Raw genomic sequence first — 25027 nt, 5'->3', positions numbered from 1 at the left:
ATTCCCCAGCGCAACCAGTGCTATCTTGTTGGATGAGTGTGTGTGGGGTTTGTAATGTGAATATGCGGCTTGTCAGTCTCCCGAGTGTCAATCACGGGCCCGGCAAATCCAGCACCGTTTCTCATTGGGTTTGATTGTGTTCCACGTTGCGGCGATGCTAGCCTTTCCATAGTCGCTGAAACAATCCAGTTTCAGTGCCAGTTTTGCTGTCATGGACATTCACTAATCCTGCCCCAGCGTCAACACTTAGTCTTAGGAATGGAGCATCCCGCCCAGCATCTTTCCTCAGGTGGAATGCACATAGCTGAATGCAGTACTTCCGTGGATCATTGGTGCTAAATGGGATAGATTTCAAACAGACCTAGCAACTCAAGGCTAGGCATCCATGGGACGCTGTGGGCCATCAGCAACAGCAGAATTGTACTCAAACACAATCTGGAACCTCAAGGCCCTGAATAGACCCCACTCTATCATTATCACCAAGCCAAGGGATCAACACTGGTTGAATGAAGTGTGTAGGAGACTATGCCTGGAGTCAAACCAGGCATACTTAAAAATAAGATGTCAACCTGGTGAAGTCACAACGCAGGTCTACTTGCATTCCAAACAGCATATGCAGCATGCGATAGACAGAGCTAAGCAATCCCACAACCAATGGATTACTTCAAAGCTTTGCCACAACGCTCAACTTGGGGTCCACCAGCTCCTGACTTCATTACAGCCTTGGTTCAAACATGGACAAAAGGGCTGAACACCAGAGATGAGATACGAGCGACTGCCCTTGATATCAAGGCAGTTTCTAACTGAGTGTGGCATCAAGAAGTCCTGAGAACTGGAGTTAATATGAATCAGGAACGAAACTCTTCATTGCTGGGGTCATACCTAGCACAAAGGAAGATGGTTGTGGTTATTGGAGGTCAATCATCTCAGTCCCAGGATATTACTGAGTTCCTCGGTGTAGTGTCCTAGACCCAACCATCTTCAGCTACTTCATCAATGGTCTTCCTTTCATCACAAGGTCAGAAGTGGGGATGTTTGCTGATTTTGCACAACATTCAGCACCATTCCGGCTCCTCAGACACTGACGCAGTTCATGTCCAAACACAGCAAGACTTGGACAATATCCAGACATAGACTGACAGGTGACAAGTAACAGTCACACCACACAAGTGCCAGACAATGACCATTTCCAACAAAAGAGAATCTAACCATCGCCCTTGACATTCAATGGCATTACCATCGCTGAATTTATTTTATTCGTTCAGGGGATGTGGGTGTCGCAGGTTGGGCCAGAATTTATTGACCATCCCTAATTGCCCATGAGGGGGAAGTTAAGAGTCAACCACATTGTTGTGAGTCTGGAGTCACAAGTAGGCCAGACCAGGTAACAATGGCAGATTTCCTTTCGTAAAGGACATTAGTGAACCAGATGGGTTTATCCGACAATTGACAATGGTTTCATGGTCATCATTACACTTTTTAATTAAAGATATTTTATTGAGTTTAAATTCCATCACCTGCCATGGTGGGATTTGAACCCAGGTCCCCAGATCATTATCCTGGGTCTCCGGATTACTAGTCTAGCGACAGTACCACTATGCCACCGCCTACCACTGAATCCCCCACTATCAACCCCCCCAGGGTTACCGTTGACCAGAAACTAAACTGGACTAGCCATATAAATACTGTGGCTACAAGAGCAGGTCAGAGGCTGGGAATCCTGCAGCGAATAACTCCCTTACAAACAGCCGTGAACCTGTCCACCATATGCAAGCCACAAGTTAAACGTGTGATGAATACGCTCCACTTGTCTGGAGGAGTGCAGCTCCAACAACACTCAAGAAGCTCAATACCCACCAGGCCAAAGCAGATCACCACCGATGCAAAGTAACACCATCTCAGACTAAAGGGATGATCCTTTAAAACAGAGATGTGGAGGAATTTCTTGAGCCAGAGGGTGGTGAATCTGTGGAACTCTTTGCCGCAGAAGGCTGTGGAGGCCAATTCACTGAGTGTCTTTAAGGCAGAGATAAATAGGTTCTTGATAAATAAGGGGATCAGGGGTTATGGGGATAAAGCAGAAGAATGGGGATGAGAAAATATCAGCCATGATTGAATGGCGGAGCAGACGCATTGGGTCGAGTGGCCTAATTCTGCTCCTATGTCTCATGGACAATATGCAGCATCAACGCGATGCACTGGAACCACTCACCGAGGCTCCTGCGACAGCTCCTTCTAATCCCACATCACTACTATCTAGAAGGTTAGGGGTAGCAGACACATGGGAACACCACACTGCAAGTTCCGCTCCAAGTCACTCACCATCCTGACTTGGAAATCGCTGTTCCTTTACTGACGCTGGGTCAAACTCCCGGACCTCCCTCCCTAACAGCACTGTGGGAGTACCTACACTGCATGGAAGCAGTTCAGCACCATCCTCTCAAGGGCAATTAGGGATGGGCAATAACTGCTGACCTAGCCAGGGACACCCACATTCCATGAATGAATAAAAAAAAGCCATTCATTTTGTTTAAAAGCAATTTCCCAATTTAAATTTTCTCCTCAATTATCAGCTACGAAGAGCGGGATTCTCCGTTCCTTCATGCCAAAGGGATTCTCCGGTCCCGCTGCAGTGAATGGAGATTTGGCTGAGATTCAAATTCTCCGTTCTTGCTCGCAGCAGTAGCGAGGTAGACTCACAATGGAGAAAATTCTCACTCCAAATTACATATGCTGCAACAAACTCGACGCTTGGTCACAATGAGATTAAAACCTTCTTACTCAAATAATCGCAAATTCTGTTTTGAACCATGTCTTAAATCTCCAAATTTGTCAATTTTTAAAAAAAATTATATTTCCTCATATGGGTAGCATTCTAGTGAATCTGGCTCGCACTCTCCCTATTGGCTCAACATCCTCTCTTCTAGCATGGAGCCCAAAACTTCAGTTGTGGTCTTACGACAGTTTTATAAAGATTGACTACAACATCTTGACTTTTGGATTCTCCTCCTCTTTCAATAAAATTCTGTAATTCATAAGATTATTTTTAATGACTCTATCCACTTGAGGTGCTGCTTTTAATGTCTTATTAACCGGAAACTCTAAATCCCCTACTCTTCCATCTCACCCAGTTTTACCTTTTTTGTCCATTCTATCATCTTATCAATGTTAATTATGCCTCCTAATTTCTAACCATCTGCAAATTTGAACACCACTCCATGTAGTCCTCTATTCAAATCATTAACGTACACAGTAAACAGAAGCAGTCCCTAGGTGGGACATCACCACTTCCTTCCACCCATCCAAGAAATTGCTCTTAGCCCCTACTTCGCATTCTAACTTCTTATCTCTTCCTCTTCTTCAGCAGCCTCATGTGTTACTGTTGAAGGCTTTGTAAGTTTGAAATGTATTTTTACCTGCGGTCCTGAATGCTAACTGCTCTTTCCATCACAGGCAGGTCACTCTTTACTGTTCTGAAATCTACCTAATCCGGTGCTCTTGTTTTTCATTGCTATTTGGACCTTAAGCCTCACCAAAAAAACACCTTATTATGTCCTCCATGTCATCCCCTCCACAATGTTCTCCCACCCCACATCTCAAACCTTTGCAACCTGCTAACTTCTGAATGACTCACATTGACCAGGATTTTGTCATTCCCAACATCATAACCAGAACTATGCACCACTTCTCCTTTCTCTCTTTTGCTCTCTCCTACGTGATTATAATTAAAGTGTTAAGTTCTAGCAGCATGCATGCAAAGCCCATTTGATTTAGAGGATGGAGAAACCCTTCACTTGTAAAACCTGCCATCAGCTGACAATGCCGCACCCATGGGAACCGTATTACAGGGTCTCCTGTTCAAACAGAGTCTCTGTATCAGGGTTGCAACTTTCCTGCCCAACTACACTGCCATCAAAATAAGACTCAAGAGCACAAAAGTGAAACAGGTGTTTTTCAAAATTAAATTTCACTTGGAAAATATTTCACATTTCATTGGTTTCACTTTATTAATTTGTGCAACATGGTTATTTGTTGAAACCAATTTAGGCAGAGAGCTAAATGTATTGGCATACCTCATGGTTAGCACGCATTGATGGTTACAGGGGAGTTAGGACATTTCCTTTATTGGAAAAATGTTTTTTTTTGTTCACCCTTTATTGAGTGTTCATGTTAGTGTTGTGCACACCATTCGGTGGGGATATGACTAAACTTGCAGACTCAGTTGGCCTACCTCCTTTGTATAGTAAAGGACATTGAGAGTGTAATCAGTGGGGGTTACTGAAATGTTGTAGGTGAACTCATAGCATGTAAGGCCTCTTCCATCCAACACTCAGATGGACACACTTTTCGACAGTATTGACATTGCCCTTTGGCCCCTCATTTACATAGAACATAGAACATACAGTGCAAAAGGAGGCCATTCGGCCCATCGAGTCTGCACCAACCCACTTAAGCCCTCACTTCCACCCTATCCCCGCAGACTCCACACAGACAGAGACCCAGCGGGGAATCGAACCTGGGACCCTGGCGTGGTAAAGACACAATGCTAACCACTGTGCTACCATGCTGCCCCTATTTTCTTACCTTGATTGGCTGCCCCTATCATTGGCTCCCTCACCCACGCCCAGTAAACCAGGCCATTTCCACCTCACACCTCCTGCCCCCCTCTGTCTTTCCCTGGATCCTGCTTCCATTCCTCTCTGCCTCTCATCCCACTCCACAAACCCCCTCACCACTCACCTGCTGGTCTCAAACCTCCATGAAGACTCCTATGCTATGGAGTTAAACAAGTAACACCACTGACCTTATACACAACTGCACAAAGTCAACAAGTACACCTTTAAATAATCGTGAACCAGGTACTACGGGATTCTCATGCTCCACTGATTTTATGCCGGGGAGAATTTTATTCAAAACTGTTTCATACTAATGAGTATTCATGGCAAGCAAATGTATTGTATGTATTAACCTGTCACAGACCTTTATGATGCTTGACACGCCGCAAACATGCCCCTGACTTTGTCCCTGTATTTCAACTCGCTGACTGGAAATCAAAATGTTGTAACCCACTGATTTAATTCACCCCCCACGCCATGTTTTCACCAATGTAGGGACCATAAAAGCCCACCCACTAACACCATTGGACATCTCTACTTAGAATATAACTTATAAGAAGAATAAAGGGAAATCGAGAGTGTTAATAAACGGGAATTGAGAAGGTTAATAAAGGGAAATTGAGAGAATGAATGAAGTGGAATTGAGAGGGTGAATGAAGGGAAAGTGAAAGGTGGAATTAAGGGAAATTGAGAGGGTGAATAAAGGGGAATTGAGAGAGGAAATAAAGGGGAATTGAAAAGGGGTATAAGGAGAAATCGAGAGGTGGAATAAAGGGAATCGAAAGGGTGAATAAAGGGAATCGAAAGGGTGAATAAAGGGAAATCGGGTGGGGAAATAACAAGGAATCGAGATGGTGAATAACGAGAAATCAAGAGGGTAAATAAAGGGGAATCGAGAGGGTAAATAAAGGGGAATCGAGAGGGTAAATAAAGGGGAATCGAGAGGGTAAATAAAGGGGAATCGAGAGGGTAAATAAAGGGGAATCGAGAGGGTAAATAAAGGGGAATCGAGAGGGTAAATAAAGGGGAATCGAGAGGGTAAATAAAGAGGAATTGAAAGCATGCAGAAAGGGACACCAATCCATATGCTCCAATGCTGAATTTAATTCCCTAATAGCTTAATCATCCATATGTTGTTCATTTAACTTTCTCATTTAAAAAAATAGTAAAACTGCAGAGAACAAGCCTGTTCTTACATCCAGCCCACCATTTAGATACAAAGCAGTACAATTCTGATGTCCCTAGGCCCTGCTGCTTCCTGTTGTCTCCCTGATGATACATGATCAGTATTGAACCCCAATGGTGCACCATCATGGCCACCCTACATGCCCTGAAGAACAGCTGAAATACGAGCTCGGTACTCTTTAAATGCACTACAATTTTCAAATTATTATCTTCTACTGGTAAAGAGAGAATTGTATATTAGAACAATAAAATAAGTACATTGACCCGCCATTCTAAGAACAGCTTGGACTCTTTAAACCATAAATCTTATCCCTCCTGTTTTAAGTTGTGCTCAGTCTTATATTTATTAACTGAGTTATTCACCACAGTTGGCAGATTTTGCAGTCAGCAAATGAACAGACCATGTAAATAAATTAGTTTTGTAGTTGATCTTTTCTGTTGCTATGCAGAAGAATTTTTGTATTATTTATATATTTCTGAAGAAACACTCTCAGGATTAGCAGCCATTTTATTTCTTGCTCTCAACTTGGATATAGCTTCAGCTGTCTTTTCCACATTCTGTCACTTATTTAACTCCATTGCAGTCAACGGTACTGAATATCAGACAAGGTACATCACTGGTAGCTCTCATGATACTGATCATTTGCACATGTACCCAAGATGAATTTCTACTCCACAAACAATACCAATAAACAGTGCCAATTCCTAAATGAAACTCAAATGGAAAGATTAATTGCCTTCTAGAACAGGACAGAATTGCTTTTCTATTCTGATTAACAGGGTAGAAAACAAAAAGCGCCCTCTGGCATGGTTATGCTATGTATTCCCCTAGTCACCAAGTTGGAGCCACTGGCACTAATTTGAAATCCACACGAATGTAGGTTCATGCTGCTTCCTCCCTATAAATATTCAATTCGGGAACTTTATTTCCATACATTAGCATATAATTATCAGGCTTCGACATCTCCCCCTTAAGAAAACCAATTCATATTGGCATGAGGGCAGACCGGCGTGAAACCTGACTGGCTCTCAAGGCATGCACCTGGTGAGCAGACCTCCCAATGGAGCTCGGTTGGGTGCATCGTTCGGGGTGGGGGGCGGGGAAGTGGGTCATGCCCGGGCACAGCCTTTAAAAACAGCATCCTGATCTTCGAAAAAATAAGTTGATGTCAGGGTGGCCACAAAGAGAAGCTGTCCCACCAGAGCAACATAGCAGGACCCGTTCCTTGAGGTTTCTAAGCCTGAGCCGTGAACACAACGGCGGAGAATGCTCTTCAACACCGCTTTTCCCACCCTCCTTTGCTGAATTTAGGAAAATTCAATTTTATGCAGCACCTTCCAAATCCACCACCACCACCATCTAGAAGGACAAGAGTAGCAGATGCCTGGGAACACCACCACCTAGAAGTTCCCCACCAAGTCACTCACCATCCTGACTTGGAAATATATCACCATTCCTTCAATGTCGCTGGGTCAAAATCCTAGAATTCCCTCCTGAACAGCACTGTGAGCATACCTACAACACATGAACTGCAGGGATTCAAGAAGACAGCACACCATCAAGTTCTCAAGGGAAACTAGGAATGGGCCACACCCACATCCCATAAAAGAATAAAAAAACAAAACTATATGTATAGTTTTTTTCATACTTGGAAACAGTTTAAGTTTCAGTCACACACACATACAAACTAACAACAACTGTACAGCACTTGAGATACAAAATAACCTTGTACAGAAGGAAATGTTAAGTTCATAGCAAACAATACTAACATACAAATCAGGCGCAGGAGTTGGCCACTCAGTCCTTGAGCCTGCTCCACCATTAAAAAGATCATGTCTGATCTAATTGCAACCTCCCATCGACCTCCATAGAATCCACAGTGCAGAAGGAGGCCATTTGGCCCATCAAGTCTGCACCAGCTCCCGGAAAGAGCACCTCGCTCAAGTCCACACCTCCACTCCATTCCCATAACCCAGCAACCCCATTTAACCTTTTTGGATACTAAGGGCAATTTAGCATGGCCGATCCACCTAACCTGCACATCTTTGGACTGTGGGACTGTGTCCGCCTGGTGAAACCATGAGGGAACCACGTCGGCAGGAACTCGGCCAGTTGCCAGTGGAGGATCGTCACGGGGGCCTCTTTCAATGGCCCCCGACCGGCGCTGGCGGTGATTCTCCGGTCCACGGAGAATCGCGGGGAGGCATCGGACCCGATCGTGGGTCTGGCGCCCCGTTCTCCGTGCCGAGCGCAATTTTGGCTCGGAGAATCCCGCCCATCTTATTTTCAAACAGTGACCCCTATTTATGACTTCTCCCACAAGAGGAATCATCGCCTCTACATCCACCCTGTCAAAACCTCTCAGGATCTTTTTAAAAATAAATTTAGAATACCCAATTCATTTTTTTCAATTAAGGGACAATTTAGTGTGGCCAATCCACCTACTCTGCACATCTTTTGTTGTGGGGATGAAACCCACGCAAACACGGGGAGAATGTGCAAACTCCACACGGACAATGACCCAGAGCTGGGATTGAACCTGGGAGCTTGGTGCAGTGCTAACCACTGCGCCACCGTGCTGCCCACCTCTCAGGATCTTAAAGGTTTCAATCAAGTTGCCTGTTACTCTTCTAAACTCCAGCAGATAGCATGTTCAACCTTTTCCTCAGAGATCAACCTGCCCATTCCTGGTATTAGTCTAGTAACTTCTCTGAACTGTTCTAATGCATTAATATCATTCTTTCAAAAAGGAGACCAATGCTGTGCTCCATGTGTACAGTGGTGTACACTATGGGCACGATCCTCCGGCCACGCTGCACCGGAAAAGGAACTCTTCGCGATGCAGTGTAACCGATGAAAGCCGGGAAACCCTGCTCCCGGGTTCCTCCCGGCTTGCAACACCTCGCGAGAAGTTAAAGCAATCTTGCGAGATGTTGCAAGGGGAATCCCCTCCACAATGGGCGGAATCAGTTTTTGGCAAATCTGCATATTAGAGTGAGGCAGTAAGCCACCTAGGTGCCAGCCTGACACTGCCAAGGTGCCCAGGTGGCACTGCCAGCTAGCAGGGGCACTGCCATGGTGCTAAGCTAGGATTTTCTGCAGAAAGCCAAAGCTGTGACATATTGTCAAAAAAATTATAATTAAAAAAAATAACTTAAAAGGTGAACTGCATTAAAATGTTCCTCTAAATAGTTACTTCAAATACTGGCAAAATATCTGACTTTTGCGCAAGATATACCAAACACAAACGATGTGGAAAATAGATAACATGCAGTTCCCATGCACAAGAAATTTAGTTTGGAGCTGGTTTTTGATTAAATGTCACTTTGAATTTATTTCAGATGGGAGCTCACATCATTCCACCCATAGAGTGAACTGACAAACAATATCCCAGCAATAGGGCTTTAGAAGAAAAAAATATTAACTTTCTGCTCAGATGATAATCTGGGCGAGGGGATCACCATATTTATGTGTTCACACATATCTACATTAATTAAATTTGGTAATATATTTTGGCAATGTCACATTTTTGTGTCAATGTTTAGTGCTGTACAACTTGCTGACTGTAATGATTGCTCGATGACTAAAACTCTGAATATAGACTCCAATTACTTGGCAGAAGCTAGTGCCTGCAACAGTATTGTTCCAGTTCATTTTAAGAAGTGTAGTTCTATTTGTAATACAGATTAAAACAACAGGCAGCTCCTGGGAGTAGATTTTAGGAGTAATTAGATAATAATAATCTTTTATTGTCACATGTAGACTTACATTAACACTGCAATGACGTGACTGTGAAAAGCCCTAGTCGCCACATTCCGGCGCCTGTTCGGGTACACAGAGGGAGATTTCAGAATGTCCAAATTATCTAACAGCACGTCTTTCGTACTTCTGGGTGGAAACCGGAGCACCCGGAGGAAACCCACACAGACACAGGGAGAGCAGACTCCACACAGACAGCGACCCAAACCGGGAATCGAACCTGGGATCCTGGAGCTGTGAAGCAACAGTGCTAACCATTGTTCTACTCTGCCGCAAGGTCCTAAGCATTTTGAAACATTACTGTCAATGGATGCTAGCACAAAGTCTATTCTCTAGCCACCAACTCTATCCCTCTCTTGGCCATGATCTGAAAGTTGAACAAGTCTGTTTCAACTCAGTGTCCGATTTGGACCTGGAGTTCAGCTTCCATTCCCATATCGTCTCATCACCAAAACTACCTACCTCTACCTCTGTAGCATACCTATATCAACATTTCCTCAGGTCATTTGCTGCTGAAATCTTCAGCCATTTCTGGCCTCTAGACTTGACTATTTATTTGTTCTCCTGGTTGGCCTTCTGCCTGCTGTTATGATCCCAGATGATGTTATAACTGGACACAAAGATCCCAGAATGGAACCGTGGCTCAAAAAGACTGAAAGTGTTTTTTTTTAGAAAACATGGGGGAACAGAGTCACAGGGTCACTAATTAGTTTTAACAACAAGCAAAAACATTTATGAAACATGGAAAACTTGGATTATAATCAATACTCCTATACTCCCCCGTAGCTTCACCAATACACACAGATTTTAAAATTAACACCGAATACAAAATATATCTTAAAATATGGGGCATCATTCTCCAACCTCCCGCCAGGTTGGAGAATCGCCGGGAGCTGCCGTGAATCCCGCCCCCACCGGTTGCCGAAGTCTCCGGTACCGGATATTCGGCGGGGGCGGGAATTGGGCCGCGCCAGTTGGCGGGCCCCCCCGCTGGATTCTCCGGCCCGGATGGGCCGAAGTCCCGCCGATAAATTGCCTGTCCCGCCGGCGTGGATTAAACCACCTTTTGAATGGCGGGACAAGGCGGCGTGGGCGGGCTCCGGGGTCCTGGGGGGGGGCGTGGGGCGATCTGGCCCCAGGGGGTGCCCCCACGGTGGCCTGGCCCGCGATTGGGGCCCACCGATCCGCGGGTGGGCCTGTGCCGTGGGGGCACTCTCCCTTCCGCCTCCGCCACGGTCTCCACCATGGCGGAGGCGGAAGAAACTCCCTCCACTGCGAATGCGCGGGAATGCCGTCAGCGGCCACTGACGCTCCCGCGCAGGGGCCGCCGCGATATCGTTTCCGCGCCAGCTGGCGGGGCAACAAAGGCCGTTTCCGCCAGCTGGCGGGGCGGAAATCCCTCCGGCGTCAGCCTAGCCCCTCAATGTTGGGGTTCGGCCCCCAAAGATGCGGAGCATTCCGCACCTTTGGGGCGGCGCGATGCCCGTCTGATTGGCTCCGTTTTGGGCGCCAGTCAGCGGACTGGGGAGAATTTCGCCCATGGTCTCAGTAACATCATGTCCCATTAAGCACACAGATTGGCTGTGGTCAAATACACCTACACTGCTCTGAACCCCAAGTGAATGTCTGGATTTCTCCTCAGAATCCTCCAAGATGATTGTCACGTGAGAGTTTCCAAATCTTTGTTCACAGTAATGCTTTCCATCAATGGTTTGCATTTTGAAATCCAGTTCAATTTTTTCAAATGACACTGTAAAACAAAGCTTCTAATTTGTCTTAATAGCAAATCCAGTCCATGTTTTACACCAGCTCCTTTTGCAGTTCTTTGTCTTGACTGCTGTGCAAACTGTTCACAATTGCTTTGGGGGCGATTCTCCAAAATGGAGACCAGGGGCGAGATTCTCCGACCCCCCGCCGGGTCGGAGAATCACTGGGGGCTGGCGTGAATCCCGCCCCCGCCGGTTGCCGAAGTCTCCGGCACCGGAGATTCGGCGGGGGCGGGAATCACGCCGCGCCGGTTGGCGGCCCCCCCGCGCGATTCTCCGGCCCGGATGGGCCGAAGTCCCGCCGCTAAAATGCTTGTCCCGCTGGCGTAGATTAAACCACCTACCTTACCGGCGGGACAAGGCGGCGCGGGCGGGCTCCAGGGTCCTGGGGGGGGGCGCGGGGCGATCTGGCCCCGGGGGGTGCCCCCACGATGGCCTGGCCCGCGATCGGGGCCCACCGATCCGCAGGCGGGCCTGTGCCGTGGGGGCACTCTTTCCCTTCCGCCTCCGCCACGGTCTCCACCATGGCGGAGGCAGAAGAGACTCCCTCCACTGCGCATGCGTGGGAAGCTGTCAGCGGCCGCTGACGCTCCCGCGCATGCGCCGCCCGGAGATGTCATTTCTGCGCCAGCTGGCGAGGCACCAAAGGCCTTTTCCGCCAGCTGGCGGGGCGGAAATTCATCCTGTGTCGACCTAGCCCCTCAAGGTTGGGGCTCGGCCCCCAAAGATGCGGAGCATTCCGCAACTTTGGGGCGGCGCGATGCCCGACTGATTTGCGCCGTTTTGGCCGCCAGTCGGCGGACATCGCGCCTTTTCCGGAGAATTTCGCCCCAGGTGTTTGCGACGTCTTAAACGCCATCGCATTTCACGACGGCATGAAACAGGACCGGATACGACCGATTCTGTCCCCCACAGGGGGCCAGCACCGTGCTGGAGCGGTTCACACTGCTCCAGCCTCCCTTCCCAGTGCCAATGAGCGCCACGCCTACCCACGCATGCGCAGTTGGGCCGTGCCAACCTGCACTTGCGCGGGGGACTTCTTCAGCGCGCCAGCCCCGACTCAACATGGCATCGGTAATCAGGGGTCGGCCCGCACAAAGTAGGCCCGGCGGGGGAGAGGCCGGCCCGCCAATCGTGGGCCAGGCCCCATTGGAGGCCCCCCCGGTGAAGGATCGCTTTTCCCCGCCCCACAGGCCGCTCCCCCGACCCTTCGCGCAGAGTTCCCGCCGGCAGCGACCGGGGCTGCTTAGCACAGGGCTAAATCGCTGGCTTTGAAAGCAGACCAAGGCAGGCCAGCAGCACGGTTCAATTCCCGTAACAGCCTCCCTGAACAAGCGCTGGAATGTGGCGACTAGGGACTTTTCACAGTAACTTCATTGAAGCCTACTTGTGACAATAAGCGATTTTCATTTCATTTTTTTTTCATTTCAGGGGTGAACGGCGCCGGCGGGACTCTGCTTTTTCCGTGCGGCCGCTCAGCCTGTCCGGGCCGGTGAATCGGCGGCCCCGCCAATTCCAGCGGCCCACGGCCAGCGCTGCATCAAACGCGCCGGCGCAAATGGCGGCAATACGCCGCACCTTGGGAATCGTGTGCCGGCGTCGGGGCGCGGTTGCGCCAAATCTCCGGCCCGGCGCGGGGCTCGGAGAAATGTCCCCTAAAACTCTCGATTCCCAGACTAGACTCTAGCAAAATGGCATCAAATGTTTGATTTTGCTCTGAAGTCTGTTGCCTAATTTTGATTCTGCAATTGTCTCATTAACTCAGAATACTTTGTTAACTTTTCCTTGAATTCTTCTAAATAATACCTGTTCTCTTACCTTCAGTCATCTTAGAAATTCTTCCTGTCCCAATTCCCTGGTTATCTAGACTGTAATTTATTCTTCAGGAATAAATCTGTCTTGTCCTGTCCAGCTTCTCCTGACAGATTAGAGAGATGTTCATTCCCCAGTGTCCTGTCTCCAACTGCCAACAAATTGAGCTAAACTAAGAACAAAAAGCTTTCCCACTTTAAAAGAACCTTCAGTTTCTTAGCAATGCCCATATGCTTCTGCCTTTTATTTATTCTTCACGCTGTAGTCCTCACGAAGCACAATAGAATCACAGTTTGAACTGAAAGCAACCCCCACACATACAAATAACTTTGTTCAGCATGAATCTAACTCTAGGCACAGAAAGTAAATTAAACTTACTTAAAACTATACTAGGCATAGAAAGTAAATTAAACTTACTTAAAACATTTTTAATGTTTACCAATACAAATAGAAATCCTTTAAAACTACCTTTGTTTGATTGCAAAATTTCCTGCCTGTATCCTAAAGGGCATGACGTCCTGTTTACGCATCACACAGCTGTGGTCTCCATTGTAGTCCAGTACAGCCCAATTTTAAATTCCCATTCATGTTTAAATCCCCCCATGAGCTTGCCCTCCTTATCTCTAACTTCCTTCAGTCCTACAGCCTTCTGAGATATATATATATGCCTTCAATTCTGTGCTCTTGCATCCCCAATATTTGTTTTGGGGAAATTTCTACTCAAACAATACGGAATGTTAAACAAGCAGTGCAGCAAATCAGAGCATAGCGGAGATGACAGCCTTCTTTTAAGATAAAGATAGATAGTTTTTTGAAGAATAAAGGGATTAAGGGTTATGGTGTTCGGGCCGGAAAGTGGAGCTGAGTCCACAAAAGATCAGCCATGATCTCATTGAATGGCGGAGCAGGCTCGAGGGGCCAGATGGCCTACTCCTGCTCCTAGTTCTTATGTTCTTATGAAAAGAGTGATGATGACAGGGCAACACAGTGGCGCATTGGTAGCACTGCAGTCTCACGGCGCCGAGGTCCCAGGTTCAATCCCGGCTCTGGGTCACTGTCCGTGTGGAGTTTGCACATTCTTCCCGTGTTTGCGTGGGTTTCACCCCTACAACCCAAAGATGTGCAAGGTAGGTGGATTGAACACGCTAAATTGCCCCTTAATTGGAAAAAATGAATTGGGTAGTCTAAATTTTTTTTTTAAAAGAGTGATGATGACAAGGCAGAGCTGGGTTTCATCAATGTTGATGTGGAGCATGACATTATGACATACCGATCCACCCACAATATTCAGAGTGAGCACTCTAAACTAAGTTTGCTGGACTGACTGGCGTGTGGCCTGATCCCAACCCTTCTGATGACGAATGTGATATAAAATAGTTACTTTAGAGATACTAGTTAATGTAATGTAGAAATAAGCCACTTTGATTCTGGCAGTTAGGGACAAAGGGATTTGAGACCGCATGGAAAAAGCAGGAAGAGGTGTGTCTATGAGAGTGATGCTGCATTGATAGGGGCCAGAGAAAGGGATTGGAAGTGAGCCAATCAGAATAGATCAAACAGGTCAGGAGGGACATAGGCTGACCTATGTCCGTCGAGTATGTGAAACTTGATACCATTTGAATTGATTTTGCAGAGATCCCTTTGTCTCTTTGTTCAGTCGCTTTCTGGAGTGTGAGAGGCTGGATGTCTCTTATGTTTCTGTAAGATGAATTAAGCTTGCAAGCTAAATAAATAACTTCTTTTTACGTGCAAATCCATCTCAACTTTTATTGAGGCCAGACTGACAGAGAAAGAAATTTGGGAATCAACATTTGGTGCCGAAAACCGGGATTTCTCAGGGCGATCCTGATCCAACTGCGAAATCAGAATTAGACTGATTATGAACAGGAGGATGGGGAACAAAGGGCCCTCAATGTAGAACTGGAAAACAACCGCGCATTGATTGTTCCCCTCTTCTTATCGTCTGATTAGTCTGGTCACTCGCGGTTGGCACAGAAAGACCGCCTCGACGAAATCACAGGTCAGTCTGGGGATTAGCATTTTAATTGATGGGATTTCATAGAGTTAATTCGGCTGGGGTAGGCTGTATTGTTGATGTAACATTTAAAATATAAATGGTTCAACTTTATTTGTGAGTTAATTCGGCTGGGGTAGGCTGTATTGTTGATGTAACATTTAAAATATAAATAGTTCAACTTTATTTGTGAGTTAATTCGGTTGGGTTACGTTATGAGAGGTAGATGTAACATTTGAAATTGAAAATGGTTCACCTCTATATGTCTGTGTGTTAAAAATATAGTTGATTAAGCTAAAATGTTCTCTTTGGACTGTAGTGGCGAAAAAACGCAGTTCCAAGGACTAGTTGAGATTATGGGAAATTCCTTGGATAGCACAAATGATCAAGGCATGCCACTGCAAATATTATGTGATAAGTATCCGGACAAAGCGAAGGATTTTAGAAAATTGTCAGCACAGTTAAGAACTAAAATGGGAGATGAATGGCCACTAGGGGGAACCAAAGACCTAGAAATGGTTAAGAAAATCCAGGGACAAATATGGAGAAAAAATCAAGGTATGAAAACTAAAGAATTAATTGGATTATGGAGGCAATATTGTCAAGAGGAAAAAGATAAGATTATGTTGTCCAGCTGGCAGGATAACGCCCTTAAAATGGGGATTTCAATTAGTGAACAGGGTAACCTAAAAACATTACAGATCTTGAAAAAGGAATGTGCATTTAAAAAAAGAGCAAATAGAGAGAGGAAGGACCCGGGTCACACAAGAGACGAACTACGTAGTTCAATGGCTGGCCTTGAATTGACAGAAGAAGAAAAATTCAATAATTTGGAAAAGTCAGTAAAAGTTCCGTCTGCACCCATAGTATGGTCTGCGCTCATTCCAGAACCACCAGAGTACAATAATATATACCCAGCCATTGCTCCGCAGATTTCAAATATGCCAGAAACTCAAGCCCTTTTGGGTGATAGTGTGGGTCCTGATTTACCAACTTCACAACCGAAAGAGCAAAAGGAACTCTGTCCCACAAGCCCAGTTAGCTCTAGGACAAGATCTCGGACAGCGAGAGAGGGGCTTGACGCTCACCAGAAACAATTAAGCATATCACCTAAGTCTCCCCAAACTAAGGAGAAATCACAAGATTTGGGAACAAAGAAAGCTGAAACAACTTCGTTTGAAGAGAAAGAACTCCCCCTAGTGACAGGGAGAGACGTTGAAGTCTTGGAACAACCAGGGGAAATAGCTAGAGTGCCCCCTGGTGACATTCGGAGACAGTTACCGATTAGGAAGATGCGAAACCCCGACCCAGGGACTGCGGCAGCGAACCCCACGATAGACGTTTACTTCCCATGGACACCCAGTGAGATGATGGCTATTATGGCTACAATCCCAGATAGAAAAAAATCTCCTGCTGCCTTTGTGGATTCCTTGAGAACTACCATCTCAATTTATCAAGCTGATTCAAGGGACCTCTGGGCCCTAGTCCAGCAGATTTTAACCCCAGCAGAGTACCGCAATTATCTTAACCACCTGAATTATGCTAGTCATGCCGCACTCCAGCCGGCCTATGCGTTAGACGACAATAGAAGGACACAGAACTTGAATGCGTTGAATAGCACATTTCAAAGGCACATAAATCTTTCTGTTATCTTAGACCTAAAACCTAAGAAGACTGAAGAGCCAGAGGAATTTCTGGAGCGTTTTAATGAAATCTACCGGGGGCAGTCAGGCGATTTGCTGTATCAAAATGGTCAGAATTCCCCTCAATACTGTGCTATGTTAATGCATTGCCTACCACCTTCTGTGGTTACTGCTGTGAAATGTAATAACATGAATTGGACAGAGAACGACCCTTCCCAGATGGCAAGGGCAGTCAGATTTTACTGGAAGGAGGGTGTAGGCCAAGAAGGAGGCTCAGTTACAAAGGTTAAGACTGAGTATGTAATGAAAAAGGATGATCTGCGACGCCAACAAGCGGCAGAAATGGTAGTTTACCAGCAGGAGCCCCAATATAGTGACTTTGGGTGGGTGGATCAGCGAAGAGGAGGATACCAAACCCACCCAAAGGGACCCTCACCCCATTTTTATGGCCCAACGAACGAATCAACAGCTCTACAACCGCAGCCCCCTCTGAGGGGCCATTGGTCTACTGGAAGACGAGGCCGGGGCAGAAATAGAGGGAGCAATGCATGTTTTAATTGCGGCCGGGTAGATCACTGGCAACAGGAATGCCCCTTTAAAAGACAGACAGTAGAAGGAGATTATTCGACCCAAAGGAGAGGGTACCCACCAAGGGGAGGACAGATGAGATACACTGACTTCTCCCAGGAAAACCCTTTCCCAACACAGGATTGACTAGCTAATTTAGCCATAAGGACTCTCCAATCGGACAGGGAACCTATTATCTCTCTGCAGATAGGAGATCAACATCACTCATTTGTAATCGACACAGGGGCAGCTATGTCTTCTGTGCAATCAACACTTAAATTACCAATATCCGACCACACGCAGCAATTGTCAGGGTTCCAAGGACAGGTGTGTGAGTATCCTATTTCTGAACCTGTGACAGTCACTTACAAGAATACGTCTGCAGAGCATCAGTTTGTAGTGACTACTGGATTGGACTGTAACTTGTTGGCCCGAGATTTACTGTGTATCTTCCAGCTACAGCTAGAATGCGGAGATGAGGGGGTAACGGTTACATCATGGAGGATGAGACAACAGTGCTATATTTCTATCACCCCCCAGTGGTGGACGTTAGACGTTGAACAGTCCCTGCATCACGTTACCCTGGCCTATGACAGAACTGGACGAAACAGGGAGTTGGAGGACAAATACCGGCCATTACTTGAGACCGAATGGCCAGTCAAGGTTACAGCCACAGTCACGGGAAAAGAAGGTACAGCCGATTTTGTTACAATATCACCACATTTATGGCCACAGTCAGCTTCGGTAAGCCCTCATATTACACGTCAGGTCCATGACCAGTACCATGCCAGGGATATGGGGCGAATGGTCAGGAGGGCAGTGGATCATTCAGATCCAACAGACTACGCACTTCAAGTCATGCCGGACGGCACTACCATAAAATATTTTGAGGTCCCTGAAACGATTAACACTCGACTGCAGCATCACAGGGGACATGATGTGTTGGAATATGTCAATCCACAGGTCTGGGCGGAATACCCATCACAAGTGGGAAAGACAAATGTTACACCTATCAAGGTAATGATTAAGGATCATGTAAAGCTACCTTCCATTCGGCAATACCCCCTGAAATCTCAAGCTGCTCCATCAATAGATAAATTAATTCAAGAACTGTTGAAACAGGGTATTTTGGTCCCTTGCCAATCAGAATGTAATACCCCAATACTTGCTGTGCCTAAACCAGCCAAACCAGACCAGTACCGATTAGTACAGGATTTCCGTTCAATTAAGGCCATCGCACAGCCGTTACATGCTCTCGTCCCTAACCCTGCCCACATACTGGCTCAAATTCCAGCTCAAGCCCGGGTCTTCGCCGCAATTGACCTTCAGCACGCCTTCTTTGCCCTCCCACTTGCGACTGAAAGTCAATATTTGTTTGCCTTCACTTACAATGGACAGCAGTATACCTGGACCCGACTGCCACAGGGGTTTGTCAATTCACCTACACTCTTCTCCAGATGTCTGCAGACCCAACTCCAGGCCTTGACATTGGAGCATGGTTCCACTCTAGTGCAGTATGTAGATGACATATTGGTGGCAAGTCCTGACGAGCCCAGTAATAGGGATGATGTGATCCAATTATTGAACCACCTATCCTCGTTGGGTTATGTTGTTTCACAAGCAAAGGTCTTGGTGGCTCAGAGAAAAGTTAAGTTCTTAGGAGTTTTACTTACAGCCACAGAAAGAAGTCTCGAACCCAGTAGGATTGAACCAATATGCCAATTCCCCGCCCCTACAATAGCCAAGGAGGTTCGTCATTGGCTGGGTATGGTGAATTATTGTCGGCAGTGGATAACAAACATCGCTGTCTATACAAAGCTGCTGACGCCTTACACGAGTAAAGAGGGAAACTTTATTCTCACCACCGAGGCACTCGAGGCCTTCCGTTGCCTGAAGCAGGCCTTGCTACAAGCACCGGCCCTTGGTAGGCCCCTATACGACCGACCATTCCAGATATACTGTACTGTTCTGGAAGGATGTTCAACAGCGGTACTCACCCAGCAACATGGGGACAAGCACCGGCCCGTAGCATATTACTCTTCCAAACTCGACCCAGTGGCGTTGGGCCACCCTGTTTGCACCCAGATCTTGGCAGCGATATACAATAGTTTGCAGGCTGCTGCCAACATCACTCTCCAACAGGATATTACGGTGTATAGCTCCCACTCGGTAATCGCACTATTGGGGCAACTGCAGACTCAGCATCTTACCGCAGCTCGTCAGAATAGGTATGAGATATACCTTTTGAACAATCCACGTCTGACATTTAAATATTGTACCACTATCAATCCAGCCTGTTTTCTTAGCGGTCCCCCTGTCCATGAGGACGCGCCTGGTCACGACTGTTTAGCCTTGATTCAGGAAACTACAACAATAAGGGACGATCTGAGTGATATTCCGTTAGAACAACCTGACATGATTATGTATGTTGATGGCAGTGCATTAGTAAGCCCCACTGGCCGGAGACTGTCCGGTTATGCAATCATAGATCAGGATGGTCTGATTTTAGAAGCGGCAGCTTTCCAGACCCCTTACTCAGCACAACAAGCCAAACTTTTTGCCCTCACCCGTGCATGTATACTTGGGGGAGATCGCCGGGTAAATATCTACACTGACTCCCGATATGCTTTCGGGGTAGTTCATGACTTCGGACAACTCTGGAAGAATAGGGGATTCCTTACCTCGGCAGGCACAGAAATATCCAACCGGGGTTTAGTTAATGACCTACTGCAGGCCCTCCTTCTGCCAGCGCAGATTTCCATTATTAAATGCGCTGCCCACACGAATGGTACAACCCCAGTTGACGTTGGTAATGAACGAGCAGATCGTGCAGCGCGCACAGCCGCACAAATTCAGCAAGTGATGGTGCCTAAAATGTTAAGTCAGACTAAACGATCTACTATAAATATGTCTGCTTCTGACAAGTCAATGCCAACCATCCAAGACGTCATAAGGTTACAGGAGGACGCTCCTGAGAGTGATAAACAAATGTGGAAACGGTTAGGTTGTACATATGATTCTGTTTCCTCTTTATGGACCATGCCTGCACATCAGACTTGTATGTCTGATGTGCTGGCTTTATGGGTCATTGAATGTGTACACTTTGCAACTCATTGTGGGGCTCGAGGGACTAGTGATTTGTTGCTGGACACTTGGTGGCACCCTAAAATGCAGGGGTTGGCCCAAAGTATCAGTAATCGGTGTTTGATTTGTCAGCAATATAACACCGGAAAAGGTATCCCTTGTGGGAAGGGGCAAACCCCATTGCCCAGTGGTCCCTTTGAGACGCTCCAAATGGATTACATTGAGTTGGAAAGGTGTCAATGTTACAAATATGTTTTGGTCATTGTGGATGTGTTCAGCAGATGGGTCGAGGCGTATCCGACTATCGATAATAAAGCTGCTACTGTGGTTAAAGTCTTGATGAGGGAAATCATTCCCCGGTACGGTATACCAGCTCAGTTAAGTTCTGATAATGGGCCTCATTTTATTGGACAAATTAACAAGGAGTTTTGCTCCCAGTTGGGCATACGCCAGCAGTTACACTGTGCTTACAGCCCGCAGGCGGCCGGGTTGGTTGAGAGACACAATCAGACCCTCAAAACTAAATTGGCTAAATTAAGAGCAGACACGGGACTGACATGGCTTAAGTTGCTCCCCGTTGCCCTCTTCCAGCTGCGGGTTACACCTGCGGGACCAGCCCGGCTCTCTCCCGCCGAGATTCTTTATGGCAGGCCTCTTAGAACTCCTTGGAGCCTGCAGGTTCCCAGACGGGTTCAGTTTCATCAGATGACTGAAGAAATGACCACCTATGTTCTAGCCCTTACGCAAGTGCTCAAGGAACTCCATGGCCAAGTCCGCGCGGCTCACCAGCCATTGTCCCCAGTACCTAGCTCACTTTCAGTCCAGCCCGGTAGTTATGTCATGGTCAAAAATTGGACTAGGAAGGGATCAGAGCCGCGATGGGACGGGCCCTTCCAAGTTCTCCTTGCCACCCCCACAGCAGTTAAAGTGGAGGGGCGAAGTGCTTGGGTCCACCTACATCACTGTAAATTGAGTCCATCTCCACTACTGTAAAAGGTCGGATACTAACCTGCCTCCCTTCTCCAGTGCTATTTTACAGGTGTGGAGCATGATGGAGTGGCTACGCATCGTCTGTCTGATATTTGGCCTCACTTCGCTTGGCGTGTTATTGGCGATGGACATGGAAAAGGGGAATATTATGTATCTGTGTAGCCCCAACCAATCTACAAGGATACATCACCTATGCAAAGGTGATGTTCTTCGCTGCCCCCATATACGAGGACATGGTATCGACTCATGGAAGGTCATCAAAGTTAAGGAGAATGCAGGAGTCATGAAGCAATTGCACCGGTCCCGGCGATGGGAAGGGAACATTATATGGACATTGCCTTGTTTTTGGAATACATGTAAATTTGATTTTGGATGTGTTAAGAGTGGTACAATAAAGGTAAAATCAGGCTGTCAGAAGAGTGTAGGAAGAGGCTATGAGAAAGAGAAAGGGACTAGAGAGAGCACGGGGCGTATGAGAAGGGAAGTACAGCTAGAACATAGGTTACCGGGAGATACAAGTTAATTAAAGGCCAAACTGAGGAAAACCCGGGTAGTATGAATCTCTTCTACCAGATTTACCACCGTCTGTATGGCCAGGGACGGGTTGTCTGCTACCCAAACCCCGCAGCGGTGTCTAGGTTATTTTCTGTTTCACCGCTTTGGGGCACTCCCCAAACGGTGGTTCATTGTCAGCATTCCGAACCACTGCCCGATCAGGTCACTCTTCCTTACGATCCGGGTTCAGCACCACCGGCTATTTGCCTTCCCCTTCCTCGGGATAATTCCCATTCACAGTACGATAGGCTGCGACGGTGGAGGGCGTACATACCTAGCCACTTCACTCCCAATAGGGATTCCCGGTCGTACGAGAATTGCTTCAGCAGTGAAGGATATGGCTGTTTGCTGGTAGAGGTGGACACAAATATAACATGTCTGGTTCCCACCTGTACGGACAGGAGGTGCCATATCACCCAGGCGTCTGGCCAATGCGTTTTTTACAACACCACTTGCGTTCCATTGAACGCCGGCCTCCAGCTCCTCTGTGGCTGGGCGAATGTCTCTCATATCACTGTTGGGACTAGGGCTTTCCGCATTGCTGGGCGGCCCGAATGGGCGTTCCAAAGCTGGATAAACTGGGCTACTGGGAGGTCCTTACGCAACCGATATGCTGATTGTGATGCTAGTCTCCACACGGAACAAGGATACTACTTTTTATTTAATGGTACAGCGACCAACGTTTTGTCACCCCCATTTCCCCACCGAATTGCTATAGGGACTCTAGTCCCTACCACAGTCCCCTGCCCTTCGGCGTGGAACCTGCATAATCAGTTAGCACGCCGGGCAGTCTCTGCTGAATTTTGCGAGAACTGGAAAAAACCTCAGGTTCTTGCACCCAACCGGGGCCACTCAGCCGGGTGGGGCATTCTGAGCGTATTGACACTGGGAGGTGTGGGGGGTTCCTTGGCTGTCAGTGATCGGAATTATTTTATTTGCGGCCTTACCATCTTGGGAAATGAAACCTTGGGAGCCCTCGGGGCAATAACTAAGAAGTTGTCTCAGCTACGGTTGTTTGCAATGCAGAACCGGTATGCTCTTGACTATCTTCTGGCCCGTGAGGGTGGGGTATGCGCCATAGTACAGGGCAAGTGTATCATGGGAGTTCAGGACTTGACCGCTAACATCACTAAATTTATGGATCGCATACGGGATCACTTGGACAGAATGCAGGATCCTGGCTCTTGGGGTAACTGGGGATTTGGAGGATGGAAGGACTGGTTGATAAATATGGCCATGTATCTAGTGGTAGCTATCGGCTGCATCTTTGTGGGCCTGGCCATCCTTAAATGTGTGATGGGTAGAATGCGGGGTGCACTGGATCAGATCACCGCCCCAATCACCGAAAAAAAAAATGTAACTGTTAAAATCCATGAGGGTGAGGCAGATGAAGGGGGGCTAAGACAGGAATTGGAAATGCAGCGACGGATCTTTTTAGATGAGGAACCGTAGCTATGGATTGGATAGATCGGTTATCATGGAATGATAAAAGGAGGGAATGACGAATGTGATATAAAATAGTTACTTTAGAGATACTAATTAATGTAATGTAGAAATAAGCCACTTTGATTCTGGCAGTTAGGGACAAAGGGATTTGAGACCGCATGGAAAAAGCAGGAAGAGGTGTGTCTATGAGAGTGATGCTGCATTGATAGGGGCCAGAGAAAGGGATTGGAAGTGAGCCAATCAGAATAGATCAAACAGGTCAAGAGGGACATAGGCTGACCTATGTCCGTCGAGTATGTGAAACCTGATACCATTTGAATTGATTTTGCAGAGATCCCTTTGTCTCTTTGTTCAGTCGCTTTCTGGAGTGTAAGAGGCTGGATGTCTCTTATGTTTCTGTAAGATGAATTAAGCTTGCAAGCTAAATAAATAACTTCTTTTTACGTGCAAATCCATCTCAACTTTTATTGAGGCCAGACTGACAGAGAAAGAAATTTGGGAATCAACACTGACTGAATGGCAGGATTATTACTACTGTTTGAATGCGAGCACCCCATTAATGTCAACCTGATACTTAGGGACTATGTTCTCGTCTCAACTCTCCAGGGCTCTCTGGATTTGAACTCGCACCGTTCGTCTTCTAACACAGATGTGGGAAAGTTACCAATAAACCACAGGCTCACTCCTCCGATGAGATTAATACTTTTGAAATTTTCCTATTGATCAGCAACTTCTCACCACAGTTGGTAAGTCTCATGTGTCAAGAAGTGTCACATGGACTGCAGGTTAACCAGTAACAGCGTCTAAGAGAGGAGGGTAGAAATTGGTAAAAACAGATACACAAAGAGGCAACCCTGAGGACATTCAGAATGAGTGAACAGCAAAATTCGATGAGTATTCTTTTGCCAAGAAACCCTTTCCATTGACCTAACAATTTTACTCTTTTATTTGACTCATTTCCTGAATAAACTTGAGTGCAGTCAGTTATCTCAAGTAAAATATAGAGGTTTCTGACAAATGCCTACTGGCTCCACAAAATGTACACTATTCCTGGAGCCAAATACCTGTTCCCATAGGTCTTCAAGTCTGAAGTGGCTACACTAAATGTTATGGGTTTTATATTCACAATGCAGTCATGTTACTTGACCAATATCATTTTATAAATATGATCCATTTTGGAGATTAAGAAAATCCACACCTTTTGCACCTAGTTTAACAAACATCTGCTGTGTAAATTAAAAATGCAAAATCCAGACTTCCGGTTGCGGCTATGCGGAGCTAAGTCGCACATTCGGCAACTCCCGCAAATAACGGACTTTTGGGCTCTTTTCAGGGCTCCCAACGGCATTTTATCGATGTTTCCCGCTGTGGGAAGGAGAGTACAATAGTTCCCCGACAGTATGTGGCTTTTACCAGGAGCGGGGCGACTAAAATAGTGGTGGTGGACCTGAAGAAGGTGCGAGGGAAGAAGAACAAAATGGCGGCGGGCAGGGACCAGGCAGTGTGGATGCAGTGGGCGCAGGAGCAACAGGAGGTTATCCAGCGCTGCTTCAGGGAGATTAAAGTGGACCTGTTTGAGCCGATGAAGG

General features: G+C 46.7%; 1 protein-coding gene and 1 long non-coding RNA gene across 3 annotated transcripts in view; one reads left to right on the top strand and one right to left on the bottom strand.

The window, feature by feature from the left end:
• LOC140408985 (uncharacterized) overlaps positions 1-23889 on the top strand; it is a 31748-nt gene extending 7859 nt beyond the window's left edge. Inside the window, exon 2 of the long non-coding RNA XR_011940253.1 lies at positions 21474-23889. This is a non-coding gene — a long non-coding RNA (uncharacterized lncRNA). The remainder of the gene's footprint in view (positions 1-21473) is intronic.
• The window catches only part of pde4d (phosphodiesterase 4D, cAMP-specific), a 1019730-nt gene that overhangs the window by 451338 nt on the left and 543365 nt on the right, over positions 1-25027 (bottom strand). The window lies entirely within an intron of this gene.

This window comes from Scyliorhinus torazame, chromosome 3 (assembly GCF_047496885.1).
Source record: "Scyliorhinus torazame isolate Kashiwa2021f chromosome 3, sScyTor2.1, whole genome shotgun sequence".
Taxonomy (NCBI): domain Eukaryota; kingdom Metazoa; phylum Chordata; class Chondrichthyes; order Carcharhiniformes; family Scyliorhinidae; genus Scyliorhinus; species Scyliorhinus torazame.
Note: the sequence above shows the minus strand (reverse complement) of the source record. Positions and strands in the feature narration are given on the sequence as shown.